Genomic DNA, 15,411 nt, shown 5'->3' with positions numbered 1-15,411 from the left:
GCTTGTGGGAAGTCCATGCAGGTTCACTTCAGGAAGGTTTGCATCCCATGGGAAGGAGCCACATGGAGCAGAGCGACCGTGGAGGAGAGAGGATTCATTATGGACTGAGAGCAGCCCCCATTGCCTATTCCTCTGAGTTCCATGGTGGGAGGAGGTAAGAAGCAGTGGGTGGGATAAGGATGTTTGTACTTTGCCTTTAGTTCTCACTGCTCTATCTCTTAGTGATAGGCAGTAAATTACATTCATATCTAAGTGCTGAGTCTGTTTTGCCCATGGTGGTAATAGATGAGTGATTTCCTAATCATTATCTCAACCCATGAGCTTTATCATCAATTCTCTTTATCATCATTCTCTTCCCCTGTTCGTCTGAGGAGGGGTAATTAAAGACCAGCACAGTGACTATTAGCTGCCCAACAATGCTAAACCACAATGGAGGTTCATTTACAAAAAAAAAAAAAAAATCAAGTTCTATTTCATAGAATCACAGAATGGTCCAGGTTGGAAGGGACCTCAAAGATCTTCAAGTTCCACCCCCTTGCCATAGGCAGGACCACCAACCTTCTGATCTGGTACACTAGACTAGGTTGGCTGGGGCCCCATACAACCCGGTCTTGAACACCGCCAGGGATGGAGCAGCCTCTCTGGGCAGCCCGTTCCAGCACCTCACCACTCTCTCTGTAAAGAACTTCTCCCCAGCATCCAATCTAAACCTTCCCTTTTTAAGCCTAAAACCATTCCCCCTTGTCCTATCACTGCCTACCCTTGTAAAAAGTTGATTCCCCTCCTTTTTATAATCCCCTTTTAAATACTGGAAGGTTGCAATGAGATCTCCTCACAGCCTCTTCTCCAGGCTGAACAAGACCAGCTCCCTCAAACTATTTCAAACCTGATCTCATACATGCTAATCTTTTCCTGTAGAGCCTAGGTTAAAGATTCTATTAACTTGTATGCATTCTACTCCCAGCTGATTTTGCATGGCCCAGAGAACACTGCTGTGGGGAATGAGCATTTAATGATCTCATAACTGGTTACGTGATGGGACTGAAAGGCCAACCTGCTCTTTCCTTTAGAACAGTCAAGAGCACAGGGCACCTGGTCGCCCTCTGGTGCTTAGGCATGCTAGTGATGTCACTGAATCCCTCAAGTCATTCACACATTCAGCTTCCTTGATAAATTATTGAGTTAAAGGAAAGATTTTGGTATAATCTAGTATAGAAAGGACACCTAGAATACAAAACTGCTTTTTTAAACACTGGGGCTTGAATCCAGACATTTTTTATTTCATTTTCACTGCAATTTCATTCTAGAATTAATCTTTTAAGTCCTTCAAGGCTAAGCTGTTTCCTCTAGTTCTAGAAAAATAAGCAGAATTTGTAAGGTTATGCTATAATTCTTGTTACTTCAAGTTGTCCAGGACAGCAACATAGAATCATAGAATTACTCAGGTTGGAAAAGACCTTAAAGATCATCAAGTTCAACCTCAACCTAAGCACTACCAAACCAAAAATCAGGTGAATCACCAGCTGGTACATAAGTCAATTAGGCTGTGACAGTTTGTGCCAGCAGAGAATCTAGCCTTCCTCCTAACAAAAATTGAGTGGGATCATTTCATAGCTCTAAATATGATACTGAGATTACAGCAGCTCCTGTTGTTTCATGCCTTTTAAAATCCCCACAAAACTGTGGATTTTCTTAATGCCAAGAAGTCTAGAGACATGCACTGGCTGTGTACCAAGACATAGTTTGTCAGATAAGTATTATTTACCTGTTAAATGGTAATTGCCATTTTAGGTGATTGTTGGTGGATTCAATGCTAGGTCTCCTCTTTATTCAATCATATTTCCACACTTTATTTTGGGGAAAAGTGTCCATTGTGATTTATTACATTTTAAACTTCATGGACAAATCATTTAGTTGTAGCTACAAATAAACATAATGAATTTCAAGCAGGACTGAAATATTTGGCAACCTATGAAGATTCTATATGGCTTACTGCCGTTTTCAGTTTCTGGAGTTTTAATCACTTTTTGTGTTACAGGAAACAATAACAAAAATGTCATTATGACGTCAAAGCTCTTAGAAAGCCTAATTAAATCAACATTAAAAACAATTCCAGTGACTAATTCTGGTAAGCATCCAATGAGTTTCATTGATTTTAACTGGCACCAGAATATTTTAAAAGTTAGGAGTTTCAAAAGTAAGGCAGTATTTTTAACTCATTTATCTTACCAACCTTTGAACAGTGCATTATTAGACAATCATTAGACACATTAGAGAAAAAAAAATAATAAAAGACTGCACTGAAAAAGATAAAATTCTGTTTTATTTTCCTTGTATGAACGGATCTAATGATTAGCCAAACGTCCAACACTGCTGTGTTGGAGAGGGAAGACTGAAGGTATGTTAGACCAGGCAAAGCTGATGAACGGCATTCCTGTGTGGAGTGGGGCTGAATTCCCAATGATGTGGGAGATAGAAGAGGGTATTCAAAGCTGGTATGCAATGCTCAGAGCTCACAAACCAATCCAGCAGTTTTATCACTGCCTTGAGAGATGTGAGGCATGTTTCCAGCTAGCTGGCTGGCTGGCCGGTCTCTCTGTGCCCCGGCATGGGAGTTCCACACAGCCCCCATTCTCCTCTTGATACCACTGAGGGATTCCAGGACTGACAAATGCTGAGGCTGTCTCCAGGATCTGGTTTGAGACTCCTGGTGTGCCCAGGAGCTGCACCAAGACCTGTCCTCCATTGTCAACTCTTAGAAGAGCCTGCATTTGGCTGCCTCAGCTGGGTGGGGTTCATCCTTAGGATAATGGGCTGGTCATGCTCTCTCAACCATCCCGTGGTAATAGCCTGTTTGGAGGAGTCCCTTTCTCTGGGTAGGCTGCTAGGTTTCCTCTGCCTATCATAGATCCTCCTAGGAGGCTCATGTCTGTTGTGATAGGACAAGGGGAAATGGTTTCCAGCTAAAACAGGGGAGGTTTAGATTGGATATAAGGAAACAGTTTTTCACAATAAGCATGGTGAGGCACTGGCACAGGTTACCCAGAGAGGTGGTGACTGCCCCATACTTGGAGACACTCAAGGTCAGACTGGACAGGGCTCTGAGCACCTGACAGAACTGTAGGTGTCCCTGTCCACTGCAGGGGAGTTGGGCTAGATGGACTTTAAGGGTACCTTCCAACTCAGACAATTCTGTGCTTTTATATTCACTCTTGACTGCTCTATCATCACGTAACCTAAACATAGGGGAACCCGCACTCATAGAAAAGGAACTTTTGCTTGTAACTCAGGCTGCCTGTCAACGTGTGTTTCTGGAGGAGTTTACAGCTTTTTAGGATTAATTCTGGAAGTGCATTTAGAAATGGAAGTCATCAACTGGTTAAAACAGCAACAGATCGGAGATTTTGAAGATGAATAATAAAGTGGATAAACTTTCTATTGCCACTTGAGATTTCCATGTGTATCCTGCCTGCTCTTCTGTTGTAATATTTTCCAGTCCCAGGTACATCTATTGCCTCTCAAATGACACTCAATGCTTATATTTACAGACTCCCTAAGTGCTGAATTTTGTTTCTTAATAGAAAACTCAGTATTTGAGGGTTTAGTTGAGTGAGAGCAATTACAAACTGACTTCTAGTCTTAGACACTTCTGTGCATGTGTCTGCATACCTTTGGACTCCAGCTAAAGTTGTTTTTCTAAACGTAAAGCTCTAGCACTGCTGTAGAACACCTTGGATACCCAATGCAGGTGAGCAGTCTTCCAGCAATCAAATTTCCATGCTTGTCAATGCCATTGGTAGAGCCTGAATGACCACTGGGTGACTGCCTCAGGATGAAATGCCCTGCTCAGGTTCCCTTGACTATAGTGAAACGGGGCTTTGAACAGGTGTTTGATGTCATTTATGTGCTATAAGTGTGCTATTTGGAGGTGCAAACCCAAGGGAGTTTGCTGTAGAACCACTGTCAAATCTGCCAGCCCTGATCCGAGATTTTGGACATCCTCAAGAATTTCAAATAATTCTGTGTTCTGAAACACAAGAGCTGCAGACCTCTGCAAACAATAACTGAAGTATAGACACACAGTTCATATGTATATACATCTGTATCAAAACACTATAATTTATTACATGCAGACAACATGAATTTAAAGATCACTTTAAAGATTTTACTTTCAAACTGAATCCTTCTCAGTTTTACTGTAACTCTGGTGTGTAGCTTTGTGAACTCTAATGCAACAGATGAGATCAGCTGACTTTAGAAAACTGTAGAACCTAAAACAGTTCATGATGCTTAAAGTAAAAGAAAGTATTAACAGTATGGAGGATACAATGAGATTAAATTTGTGTCCATTATATTGGTATAATGAGAAGTAATGACAGCCAGTGTAATGAGCGGTGGTGACTGCACTTCATGATCACACTCTTACTAAGAGTCTGAGCAAGACAGTGAGGAATAAACCCAGTGAACTAGTGATCTTGCTTTAAGAGTCATGTCTCACTCATTATTAACACCTGTATGATTCATTAGACCTTAGTGAAGACAGTTTGTGAGCTTTTATTCACTGTATGAGGCAAATTGTATTGTTTAGCTGTTGTTCTGTCTAGAAAACTCATTTCTACTAAAAAATATGAAAATGGTAAGGAAAAAAAAAAAGAGGAAGAAGTGAAAAACATTTCTATTTGACAAAAATAAACTGCGAGTCAGACACCCTCTTCACTATGGTACATATCTGTCAGCTTAGTTAATTAGTAAGTCATGAAAGAAACTGTGCCACTCACACAAAACTTGAATTATAATTAGCATTTGACAGGATGGACTTCAGTTCATGCACGTTTCTGATAAAGCAACTTAACGTTGTGTGAGAAGTTTTTCTCATTACGTTTTCCAGTAGTAGATGTTACTGAAGCTCTAGTTGCCAAATCACATGGACAGCAGTGAAAAAGCCTACTGACTTGTGTCAGGTGTGTATTGACAAACTTCTGCTCTGATGAACCATCCTGGACATGCAGTATTCATTGTGGGCATTTTATCTACTGTAGGATTTTTGCACAGAGAGAGAGGAATGCACAGAGAGAGGGGAATGCTGTGGACTAAATGGATGTTGTGGTTTCTTTTGTGTTTGACTTACTGTGTTTGACATACTGCCCTAAGTTACAGAGAACAGGATTTGATGACCTTATTTCTGTGCTCCTAAATGATGGCAGAGCCTGAGCATAGGTACTGATCAATGTTTGGGCACTAGCCATAATCTCTTTTAAAGCTTCTGCTCTGTATCTATAATGTAGAGCACAAAAAAAGAGAGTTGGAAAATATAAGCAGCCCCTGTGTGAGCATTCGTGATGGCAAGAGCACACACCATCAGTCTGACTAAAATACTTCGGGTTGAGAAATAGCTACCTCCAGAGCATGGCTGTAGCCTTTAAAGAAAGATTAACTATGCAGAGTTGTGTGTGTTGAGATGCATTTCTCTTGAGCTATTTAAAAATCAGTTTCATGGAATCACATGGAAAAGACCTCCAAGTCCAACTGTCTGCTTGTCACCAATATTTCCCACTAAACAATGTCCCTTAGTACAACATCTCAAAGTTTCTTGAACACCTCCAGGGACGGTGAATCCACCACCTCCCTGGACATCCCAATCGAGCGCCTCAGCACTTATTCAGAGAATAAATTTTTGCTAATACCCAACCTGAACCTCCCCTGAATCAACTTGAAGCCATTTCCTCTAGTCCTATTGCTAATAACAAGGGAGAAAAGGCAGATCCCCACCTTGCCACAACCACCTGTGAAAAATGGTAGTTGAATCCTTTTTTTTCCCGTTGGGTCACTTTGGCAGGGGGCAGAAGGAGGAAAGCTAATCCAAACTGGCCAAAGGAATATTCCATACCATATGGCATCAAGCTGAATAATAAAAACTATGAGGAGTTGACAAGCAGGGTGCCACTGTTTGGCATCAGTCAGTGGGTGGTGATCTACTGAGTTGTGCATTGCTTGTTTTGTATACTCCTTTATCATTATTACTATTATTTTTCCATTTCTTTTCTGCCCTATTAAACTGTCTTTATCTCAGGGCACAAGTTTTACCTTTTTTCTGACTCTCTCCCCTATCCCACTGGAGCAAAGTGAATGAGTGAACAGCTGTGTGTGCTAAGTTGCCTGACAACTTTTTGTTGTTAAAGCACAACAAAGTGTCTTTCAACCTGACCTTGCTAATGCATCACAGAACTTACATTTCTGGAAACAGAATTCACACTGCACTGTGACTCAGTTTCCCTGACAACCTGCCTATTTTCTGCAGTTCTTTTTTTATATATTAGTACCTTTGATTTTTTCTTCATAATGGTCATTCTCCACACTTGTCTCTATTGAATTTCATCTTGTTGATTTAAAATTTTGCTCTGTACAGTCTGCTCAGATCTCTTCACTTATGGAAATTCTCAGAGGTAATTTTTAATGGTTAAGTTCTTAATGACTTCAGAATGAATATCAGCAGATCTCAACAAGCTGAATCCATCTAACTTATCTAAATGGTCTTTAATGTCTATGTGCTCTAGCTTCTTCTGTACCTCTATTTTGTCATTAAAATTCATCTAAGTGTCTGGTCACAGTTGATGTACCTTTTCTTTATTTTGCATTGAGTCAAAGCACTGCATACTTAAGTCATTTCTGCAGTATCAATCACACGTGCCTCTTCAATGGTTCTTTATTATTATCTTATCTGTGATTCTGTGATTCTGTGATCTTATTGTTGGTTCTTCATTGTCTCTCCACTGAAAATACCAACACAGGTAAAACGGAAGCACTCAGAGAATCATTCCAATGCTTTTAAATCTAGCTCTGACACCAAATGAGACACCAACTAAAACATATTTCTCATCTCTAGTATGCTTTAAACGTAACCAAGGTCAGGTGTACAGATATATAATTATGTCTCTTTGTTTCTCAGCAGAGCTGTTCCCCATGCATTTCTGAGACGGCTGAGTACTTACTGGGCAAAACAAGTTCCTTTTCTAATTGTTACATTGGTTCTGGTGTACTAAGGAACAGGGAGCCACACTCAACTCTCAGACTGTTGATCACTGTAATCTTCTGTTCACAGAAAAATGTTATCCTCTAACACTTCCATCACTTTATTACATAAGGTGTCTTTCTTTTATTAAGGATGCTTCACTCTTCCCAATCAGCCTATGTGCATTGCAATGATCAGCAGTGGTCTCTCAATTTCTGTCTTGCAGTACCTGCATTGCACTTGTCTCCAGCTGTGCATTCCTTTCTGCAATTATATTGAGCTCTTGCCAAATGCTGGAGTTGGAGGTAAAGACATGGCATGAAAGTTGTATTGTAGGCAAGTGTAACACTGCATGTTGGCAAAGGGATGAGTGACAACAAATACTGTTGAAATAAGACAAACTGGAAGGTTCAAGTGGATTAATACACTGACACAAACACAAATTCAGCTCATATTAGTAGCGTGGAAGATAATGAGCTACAGGTGAAGAAACAGGTGACTATGAATAACCAAAATAGTATAAGTATGGAATGGTACTGAATAAAAGTCTAGGGACCTATCAACTAATGAGAATTTTGATTGAAAGCTGACAGGCTATCATTGGAAGCTAATGAAGGAGATGAAGCTCTATAAACATAGAGGATAAACATAAACCACCAAAGTGGAGGAGGTTATCCTACAGTAAATCAGAATATGATTTTCTCATATATACCATGAAGCCTTGCATGAGATATGGCTCACTTTGAATGCTTTACATACTTGCTATTCACGTTCAAATACAAATATACATTTAAAGAGTTGTAGTGAAAACTGGGATAACTGGAGAAATATCAGGTCTCTAAAAATAAGTACAGCATGTAATATAAGATATTGAAATGTAATTGCAGTGATATAAAAATGAGATTATTTTTGTTTCACTTCATCTTTTTCCTACTTTTTTTTCACTATTAAGATATTCCCAGTGTTATCAGTTATTAGCATGTTTAATATTCTGACAGCCTCTTGACAATTATTTAGGAAGGACATCTCTGGAAAGAGTTGATAGTGACTACTATGCTGAAGAGACAAAAGCACAATAAGAAAAGAGGAAGGACTGTATATTCTGGGGGGAAAATTGCCTACACAATTTCTAGCTCATTCAAATATTTTTGTTGTGAGAGTGACTCTTGTGTGTCCACCACTCACTGTAAGTTGGTAGGTTTTCTGTAAGAATGAGAATATCTTTCAGGGAAGTATTTGAAAGCGAATAGACTATAGATCAATGGATAATTTCGGAAAAGCATTCATAAGGCAGGAGAAGTAAAACTTTCTAACTTGTTCTTCTCTGTTAACACAAAAGATAAAGCTTTACAAATGAGAAGAGGAAATACAGAGTGACATTATGACGCAAGATGCTGGTATAAATAGGAAAGGCCTTCATGTAATAAAAAAAGAAGATAAAACAGGATTTCGCAGATAATAATTTTAGAAGAAAGAATATTTCTCATATATCAACAACTACATATCTGGAATCTGAAAATTATGCGTGCTTTTTATTCTTCTTCTCTTTTGAAGATTCAACAATAAAAATCCCATTGTTTCTTCATTGACAAAGAAGCTGATGAGAATCCATCTCAGACATAGAAAGCGCCAATGACCCAATACAAATTAACTGGAGGGAAAGTAGTTGATTTGCTGCCAGTTAAGAAGAAAACTGACCAAAAAAGTATATACAGTGGGTGATGAAAAGAACACTTGTAAAGTCATTTGTTGTGTCTTGCTGCTGTCTTGAATTATTTTGTTTATACTTTCCTGTTGGTTAATTTTCCTGCTTTAAAATCCTCTCATCAGTCTTGCTTTGATTTATTGATTTATCAATTTACTGTATTCCAGTTCTCTGGCATATGAAGAAGCTCACTACACTGCATAACATCTCTGAATCTAGCTCTGTCTCTGACAGTGTCAAAGGCATATCACTCATGTTGGATCCAATAAAAATATATGGCTGTAACTGTGTGATATATCACATGATTACAAAGCAGAGCTAACGGTTCAAATTCTTCACAATGAAAGCAGAGCTATAACCTACCAATCTTCATATGATCTCAGGAGCAGTTTTATAGTCCATAATCTGTAATCCTACAGAGAATTTCCTATCAATTTGGATTCTCCCATTTCTTTTAAAACCTTGAAGCTGTAGAGTGTAGACTAAGCAAACCTGCAAAACTGTGTTAAACAGTACACTTTATGGACCTGCTGTATGCTGGGAACTCACAAGAAAGTCTGACACGTCCTCTGAGCTAGGAGCTTCACAACCGTGACTGCAGGATACTCTAACAGGTCACTCTAATGGAATCTACACACCATCTTCACAACATTCATAACAGTTTCTGTGATCTTTGTTTGACGCACCTAAACGTATGATTGATTAAAAGTTTCTTTCTTTTTTTAAATGTTCTTTTTAGATGAGGAAGAATTTTTAAAATCCTGAAAAAGTGCTGCTTGTGGCACTTAATGACTTAACTATTGTCTGGTGAAGTTACTGCAATAACAAAATGTTTTATCAAGGTGAGCTGGTTGCATACAATAACAATGAATCTGTTTGAGAACACCTCGCTGGAGCAATTTTTTCTGTATCATAACTACATGCAGATTAGAAAATTCTAATAACAGAACCACAAGCAAAAAAGACTTATTCCCCTGCTCACAGACAATTAACACAATCCCTACCAGAGCTTTGTGATCTTTCTGCTCTATTTGGGGAAAATGAAAACTGGAAAAGAATCCACCTGCAGTAGAAAACTCTACCACTCCTTAGTGCCCTGTCCAAACCTTTCTTTCTTTTAATCATTGCCTTTTAGAATCCAGCCTCCTAACTCTTTTGTGGAAAGGAAGTTTCTGAAGCAGTGGTAACTGAAAAGCTGTTTTCCTCTGACCCAGCTGTTACTCAGCTACTATATAATCTCTGTAGCTAGTAGACGGGCAATACGTTTTACTAAACAAATTGTATGTAGTTGTTTCCTTGTGTGAAAAACAGTAAGATTAAGTAGAGGTGTTGAAAGCATTCTGCTATTAACAAACTGATCTCTCGTCTAAAAGTAATTAGCCTATTAAAAACAAACCATCATTTTAACTTATTGAAGTATATGAAAGAAATCAATTCCAGATATATGATTTGGAGCTCAGCATGAAACAAGCTCAGGAATTGAGAGCTCACTGGAGTTTCTGCTCCAAGGCATTCAGATCACTTAGTAAGATTACTGCTTGCCTCAAGGTAGTCAGTCACTTTAGACAAACTAAAGCACATTCAAACTCAGAATACTCTTCTGGATCAGAATTGGTGCAAAAATGAAAGTATAATACACAAATACACAAAGTGATCGGACTTATCCATTTACTTTTTCTCTGATTTTAGTACTAAAAGCAGTTAGTTACTAGTTTTAAAAGGCGTAATTTTCTGTTTGCTTGTTTTTAACTGCAAATCTTGTTTATCCTGGGTTCTGGGTTTCTGGGATCTGGAAATAAAGGTGAAGTTTGTCTCTCATTGTCAGAAGACATAATCAGATCAGAATATCATCACAGAAAAGACAGGAGGCTGTCTGAACAGATTCATAGGTGACAAAAAAAAAAAAAAAAAAACATTCAAAACTTCAAAAAGTTTTCTTTACTAATAATGGAGACAAAGGGAACTCAAAAACCCATTTGACCATCACAATTGACATTTCAAGAATAAAAAATTAGATTTTTTTTCCTGTGAACTCAGTACATTCATTGCTGAGTCACTGAGACATATAAGTATGGCACCTCTTTATTTTTTTCTGATTAAGTCAGTTTTTTAACCCATCCACTTGATTTCATGTAATGGCACTGAAAAGGGAATAAAGAACACAATTGTATTGTGACCAATCATAATGTTATCAAAATAAGTTTTGCTGCCTTTAAAATAATAAAGAAGTAAAACATTAGAGTAATGGTAGCGTGCAACAAGACAGGTGAGACTATTATTAGCACAGTCAAAAATGAAGCTAAAGCATTTTTGGTGACGTGGCTCAATAGCCCATTAGGGCTAATATGGTCTCATTTAATAATTAATAGTACAGTAACCAATTTCACTAAAATCTGTCTGCAGCAGGCTGTGAAACTGATGAAGGAATGTACCTTCAGCCATTCAAGAAAACCTATAGGCAGAATAAAACAAAGCTTCCTGGCCTACTGGTCAGATAAAAAAAATATTCAATTTTTCCTATGTGTTGTGCTGCTGAAGCCACACCACAACTCTTCAGATTTGCATTCCACTGAAATGAGACTTAGAGTCATCTAAAATTAACCTTCCTTTGCCATTTGCAGGCACACTGCATAAATATTAATGTGTGAAAGCATTCCATTTATAATCAGTTGCCAAAACTTGGCACTCGCACCCCCACTCATATCCTCTCTTGACAGTCCACTGCTAACCTCACTGGCAGGAAAGAAGCAAATCAGAAACCTGATGAAGACAGAAATGGCGCTTTGCTCACATCCACATCGCTTTTCTTAATTCAAATGCTCTCTTTGTGCATCTTCTGCTTCCCAGTACGGCTGATTCTGTTGGGATGTGTATTCCAGAGGCTAAACTAAAGTCTAAATGTCTTTGAGGACACAAATGCGAAAAAGCAGCATATGGTTGTTATGAATGTGAAACAAAATGCAGACAAGACTGAATGGCTGTCGGAAGCTTATCAACATGTCAGTGTTGGACATTTGTCCTTGCTTCTAGGATTGAGAATGCTTATGTAACACTGTGTGGTGGTCTCGTACCAATGGACAGCTAAGAGTCACCACACTACTTTCTCACTCACTATTCTCAAAACAATGGGAGGATGAAAATATGGTGAAAAAACTCACTGGTTGAGATAATGATTGGGAGATAGCTCGCTAATTATCATTGCAAGCAAAACACACTCAGCACTGGGAGATTAATGTATTTTATTGCCTATTGCTAAAAGATGAAATAAGTGAGAACTAAAAGCAAACTACAAACACCTTTCCCTCCAACCATCCTCTCTTTCCTTCTCCCCACAGCTGCACTCAGTCCATAACACTTTGTTTCTGCCACTCCTCCATGGTCACTCTCTACTCCATGTGGATGTCGGGATGTCGATCTTTCCCAGATGATATCGCATGGCCTTCCAACAGGCTGCAGCTCTCCCAGCTCTGCTCCAACATGGCTCTGCACCATGGGGCCCACGCTCCAGGCATTGCTCCAGCACAGCCCCACGGGTGGCAGCTCCCTCAGCTCCCCTGCTTCACCATGGGCTCCTCTCCATGCACTGCAGCTCCGGCCCAGGGCTGCTCCTGCAGGGGTACCCATGGGTTGTGCTTCTATCAGCCCTCATCCACTGCTGAGCTGTGGGCTCCTTCATGGCTGCACATGGAGATGCGTTCTGTGTGGTGCCCATGGGCTGCAGGGGGCATCTCCTGGGCTGCAGGGAACTGCTGCTCCTTGCCTGGAGCACCTCCTGCTCTCCTCTTGCTCTGACCTTGGGGGCTGCAGGGACACTTCTCCCCCATCTCTCACCCCTCTCTCCCAGCTGCAGTTGCACAGCACTGTTTCCCTCCCTTCAATCTGCCCAGTGTCACTAACAGCTCAGCTCTGCCCAGCAGCAGGTCCCTGTTGGAGCAGCTGGAGCTGCTCTGCTCTGCCATGGGGCACTGCACACCTGGGCCCTGCAGCCCCTCTGCTGCCACAGCCGTGACACATGAACCTAATACATACTGATGGATTACTAAATACAGTAAGGTAACTGATTAAATTTTCTAGAATTTCAATGAGAAGGAGCAAAATGAAAGAAAAGGGAAAAAATATTTTCACAGGATCAGACTGTAAGCATAAAACACAGTAAGCAATTACTGAACACCAAAGGAGTGAAGCCTTGTGAGTGGGGAAAAAAATGAAAACGCCTTAAGGTATGAAAAAAAAAAAAAAGTTGATTTGGTAACAAATAAGGGAAATAGGGAAATGTCACAGGCTGAATGGATGTATTGCACTGGGAAAGTGGGCTCTGTATCCTCTCCATCCCAGTCATAATTTTGTGAGTCCTGTTCCTCTTGTTCCCATAGCTCATGGTTAAATCATGCATAGAACTGAGCCACTGGAGAATGCCCACCATTCCAGTAGAGTTAACAAGCGATCAGGAAACAAACTGCTGGATACTAACACATCCAAAAATGTAATATAGAAACCTTCAATAACCAGAGCAGGCTGTGCACAGTGCAATCAAGAAAGCTATGCTGATGGAGTAAATGCAATAATTGAATTAAGTTTGTTGGCTTATTTACTTGTTTGTTTATTAGTTTTAAAAAGAAGGAGCATACAGAAGAGAGGTTGAATATTCCATCAGAATGAGCCAGGAGTTTGGAGTTGAACACAGGATAGGAGAAACGCACTATGGGCCTGAAAGGATAGTTCCAAAGTCATAAAAGGATGACTACAACTCTTTAATAAAGAGACCTGGGAAAAGGGGATAGAAAGATCGAGCCCATCCATGCCAGAGGCTGACAACAATGATTATGCTGGGGAATCAGGAGCAAAGCAGTTACTCATCACAATAAGCAGTATTGCAAAACCAGCTCTGTAATATAGACAGCCATGCAGAGAAAACCAATAGCTTGGCCAAACATTTAATTGTAAGACTGTAGTAAAAATGGAAGGGCTAGAGATGTAAATGCAAATTGTTATCACAAAAAACTGAAGTCCCAGACAGATTGAAGCAATAACGAAAATGACAGTGCTCTTAAACAGCAATATCTCTGCCAAATCAAAAGTAAATGGAAAGAAAAAAGATAATAACGAACACCAATGAAGTGATACTAGTATTTAAGTAAGAGTTGGTGTTTGTACATATGTATTTGCGTGTAAGAGTTGACAGAGCAGTGGTTTAGATGTGATCCTATGAAGGAAGAGAGAGAAGAGGGATGAGAGGAAGTTGAAATAATCAGATATTTTGCTGAACTCAGAGTCACCTAACCAAGTCATCCACATTGCTACCACAATTCAAAATGGCAGGAATCCCTTATGGTGACCTGCCACAGCTGCAAGAACCTGAAAATTCCCTTTACATCCTATAGTTACCATTTTAATCATCTGAGAGACCAGTGATTGTACAAACTGTACAGGCTATAAAAATTCAAAGCTAAGCAGGTTAATATGTAACCAGTACTTAAAGATATCAACAGGCTGTCCTCCAACTTTCACAAGTTATCACATCCCAAGAACAGCTAGATAAAAGTGAATGCCTCATAGAAAACCCATTGCTCTGTCTGGATTCCATGTACTATAGTTTAGAGTCTTAATATTAAAAGCTATTAGTGTAAATATCCTCTCAATTAAATATTTGTTTTATATAAACATGATTTTTAGAAAGGCTTTGCTGACACAAACATCTATTTTAGACATACATATATCCAGCCTAACATTTCATTTTTTCCAGATAGCAAAAGCTTGTTACAATCCAATTTTAACTGTGTTATGTGATGTGGGATAGAAATACCAAATGTACATGTAGGCAGCACACAATATTTAAGTTAAGGTTTATAGGCACTATTAATGTGTGCTGAAAACTCATTGCAACAAAGTAGTAAGGATGAATTGAACTTTCAAAACACTCATATTTAAAAGAGTCAAGAAGAGGACATAGGGAACTGTATATCCATCAAATTCACTTCTGTACTTAATAAGATCAAAGAGAAGATCCTCATGGAAACCATGTTAAGGCATGTGAAAACTAGGAGATGACTGGGGACAGCCAACATCGCTTCACTGAGAGCAAATGCCTGACTGACTTGGTGGCCTGCTACAGCAAAGGGACAGCATTGGTGGATGTACCAAGGTCATATACCTTGATTTGTGCAAATTCACAGTCACAGTCTCACAGAACATCCTTTTTACTAAATTTGAGAAACATGGATTTGATTGATGGACTGTTCAGTGGACAAGGAATTGGCTGGATGGCCACATCCAAAGAGTTGTAGTCAATGACTCACTGTCCAGGTAGAGACCAGTGATGAGTGATGTCAGGGATATGTATTTAGGTGTGACGGTTTAATATCTTCATTGGTTACACAGACAGTAGGACTGACTGTACCCTCAGGAAATTTGAAGATGACACCAAGCTGAGTGGTGCAGCTGATACTCTACAGAGGGAAGGGATGTCATTCACAGGGACCCTCACAGGCTTGAGAGGTGAGCCTGTGCAAATCTCATGAAGTTCAACAAGCCCCAGTGCAAGGTCATGCACCTGATTCAAGGCAATATCAAAGATCAGTACAGCCTGGAGAATGAATGGATTGAGAGCAGCCTTGTAGAAAAAGCCCTGGGAGTACTGGTGGGTAAAAAACTCAACATGAGCCAGCAATCTCCATTTGCAGTCCCAAAAGGCTACCAT

Source organism: Phasianus colchicus, chromosome 1 (genome assembly GCF_987193195.1).
Source record: "Phasianus colchicus chromosome 1, bPhaCol1.hap1.1, whole genome shotgun sequence".
Lineage (NCBI taxonomy): Eukaryota > Metazoa > Chordata > Aves > Galliformes > Phasianidae > Phasianus > Phasianus colchicus.
This window is presented reverse-complemented; position numbering follows the sequence as displayed.